The 3,224-nt window shown below is 41.8% G+C and overlaps 1 pseudogene; it reads left to right on the top strand.

Moving 5' to 3' along the window:
* Window positions 1-761: 761 nt before the first annotated feature.
* Window positions 762-2,800, top strand: LOC102472916 (voltage-dependent anion-selective channel protein 3 pseudogene; annotated as a pseudogene).
* The last annotated feature ends 424 nt before the right edge of the window (window positions 2,801-3,224 follow it).

The following is a 3,224-nucleotide window of genomic DNA, read 5'->3' as shown; positions in this document are numbered from 1 at the left end:
ATCTGCCCTCTCATATTCATTGCAGCATTATTCACGATAGCTTAGATGTAGAAGCAACCTAAGAGTCAATCAGTGGATGAACAGATAAAACATCTGTATGTGTGTGTGTATATCATATATATATAATATATATCATAGAGTCTATGTGTGTGTGTGTGTGTGTGTGTGTGTATATATGCATATGTATATAGAGTTGTCAGAAAAGTCACGACCCATTTTTCTATGCAAAAATAAGTCATGACTTGGAAACCAGCAGTTAGCGTAATGGCTATGTTGCTGGACTTCCACATAGTCGACTGCCGGTCGCCACCTCCCGGACCCGGTGGCTTAAAACTCACGCCGGACGCGTGTGTGTGCGTGCCCAAGATCCTGAGAGGAGAATGGAAGAGAAGGGATTGCGGCATGACCATCCCCACCGGGGGGTGATTTCTCGCTTTCTGTCTCTATGTCTCTCTCTGTCTGTCTGGTGAATGCACGCGCCCTATAGCAAAAATCTCTCAAAAAGAAAAAAGTCATGACTTTTCCAACAATATACACACACACACACATATGCGTATGTATATAATTAAGCCCTCAGAAAGAAGGTAATCCTTTCACTTGCTACTTGGATGAAACTGTAGGACATTCTGCTAATTAAATAATGCCAGGCACAGAAAAACAAATACTTATATTTGCATTCTGAAAAAGTTGAATTCATAGAGGCAGAAAGTAAATGCTGGTTGCGAGGGTCTGGAGAGGGACCAGTGGAGGGGTTTGGAGACATGTTGGGCAACAAAGGCAAAATTTCAGTTAAGCAGGAGTAGTAAGTTCAAGTGCTCTACCATGCAGCATTGCGACTATAGTTAATAACAATGCATTGTACACTTATTAAGAAACATTGAGAAGGTAGTGGCTATTAAAATGTTCTCACCACACGGCTAGAAGATGGTGTAGTGGTTAAGGCACTTCACTCCCACATGGCTGACCACAGTTTGAGTCCTGGACCTGGCAGCTTGAAACTCATGCTGGGCACATGTACACATGTGCCCAAAATCTCAAGAGGAAACTAGAGGAGAAGGGATTGTGGCATGGCCATCCTCTCTGCGGGGTGATTCTCCCTTTCTGTCTCTCTGTCTGTCTCTCTGGAGAGCACATGAACCCTATAGCAAAAAACAAAACAAAACAAAACAAAACAAAACCCTCTCAAAAAAGAACAAGGTCTCACCACAAAAATAATGTGCTTGAGCTAATGTATGTAATAGCCTGATTTATATATGTATCCATCCCATAATGTATATGTATAAATGTGTATATTGTCTATGTATATGTATACCTCCCACAAGTATGTATATATGTATACATTCCACAATGTTTACATATTTCAAAACATCATGTTCTGGACCATAAATATATACCAGTTTTATTTGTCAATTAATAAAAAAGATAAAAGAAAGAACACTAGATTCTAGTAAAGGCCTAGGTAAACAAATTTATCTCCCTCACAAACAAACAAACAAAAAACCTCAGAAGGCTTACAAAGATAGGAAATAGAGGTAAAGGGTTTGACTATGTGGGAACAAGAGTTTAGGTCTCAGCATTTGAAAAAAGTGTGAAAAGGCTGAATGTTAAACTACACTGTGTTTTCTACTCTTTTTTTTTTTTTTAAAGAGATTTTTGCCTTAAGGTATGTGTATTCGCTGGAGAGAGAGAGACAGAGACAGTGAGAGGGAAAGTAAGAAATCATCCCCTCAGAGGGGATGGCCATGCCACAGTCCCTTCTCCACCATTCTCCTCCTAAAATCTTGGGCACGCATGCTCATGAACCTGGTCTGATTTTCAAGCCACCAGGTCCAGGACTTGAACCACTGTTGTCCATGTGGAAGACCAGCGATGCATCTGTTATGCCATTTGCTGGCCCCTTCTGTGTTTTCCACTCTTATTCTGCCTCAAGAAAGAAAGCTTCGGGTTGGAAGGAGACCTTCAGGGTTGCCTTGACTGAGTCAAGACAGGCCTTCCACCTGGAGATACGTGCAATACACCACCCTACTGTGACCTCAGCATGGCCGCCAAAGATGTCTTTAACAAAGGATATAGGTTCAGCATGGTCAAATAGATCTGAAAACCAAGTCATGTAGTGGAGTGGAATTTTCTACTTCTGGTCATGCTTACACACTCCTACAGGGAAAGCTTCAGGCAACCTAGAGGCCAAATATAAAGTCTGTAACTATGGACTTACCCCAAAATGGAACACAGGCACTACTCTTGGGACAGAAATCTCTTTGGAGAATAAGTTGACTGAAGGTTTGAAACTGACTCTTGATACCATATTTGTACCAAACATAGGAAAGAAGAGCAGGAAATTGAAGGCCTCCTACATCCAGGATTGTTTCGATCTTGGCAGTAATGATATAGATTTTTCTGGACCAATCATCTATGGTTGGGCTGTGTTGACCTTTGAAGGTTGACTTGCTGGCTAGCAGATGAGTTTTGACACAGTCAAGTCCAAATTGTCATAAAATAATTTTGCCCTGGGGTCACAAGTTTGCAGACTTCCAGCTGTATACTCACGTGGACGATGATACTGATTTTGGAGGTTCTATCTACCAGAAGGTTAATGAGAAGATTGGAATGTCAATAAACCTTGCTTGGACAGCCGGCAGTAACAACACCTATTTTGGTGTTATTGCTAAATACATTCTGGATTGCAGAACTTCTCTATTGGGTAAAGTAAATAACACCAATCCTGTCAGCTTTAATCGATGGAAAGAATTTCAACACAGGCAGTCACAAGGTTGGGCTGGGATTTGAACTTGAGGCTTAATGTAGTTTTTTTGTTGTTGCTGTTTTGTTTTGTTTGGAGAGGTTTTTGCTATAGGGCGCGTGCACTCACCAGACAGACAGAGCGAGACCGAGAGACAGAAAGTGAGAAATCACCCCCCAGGGGGGATCGTCACACCACAATCCCTTTTCCTCCATTCTCCTCGCGGGATCTTGGGCATGCACGCACACACGCCCAGCGTGAGTTTTAAGCCACTGGGTCCGGGACGTGAACCACGGTCGACTACGTGGGAGTCCAGCGACATAGCCATTACGCTAACTGCTAGTTCCCAAGGCTTAATGTAGTTTTGAGTAAAGCATCAGATTTGTCCCTGGAAATGAAGAGAAATGAACCCATTATATTTTGGCCTTAAAATTCTTCTGTGAAATAAAAAATAAGAAATTCTTCTGTGAAATTAAAAAGGAAG

This window comes from Tupaia chinensis, unplaced genomic scaffold (assembly GCF_000334495.1).
Source record: "Tupaia chinensis unplaced genomic scaffold, TupChi_1.0 Scaffold000081_1, whole genome shotgun sequence".
Lineage (NCBI taxonomy): Eukaryota > Metazoa > Chordata > Mammalia > Scandentia > Tupaiidae > Tupaia > Tupaia belangeri.
The sequence above is the reverse complement of the archived record's forward strand: the minus strand, read 5'-3'. Positions and strand labels throughout refer to the sequence as shown.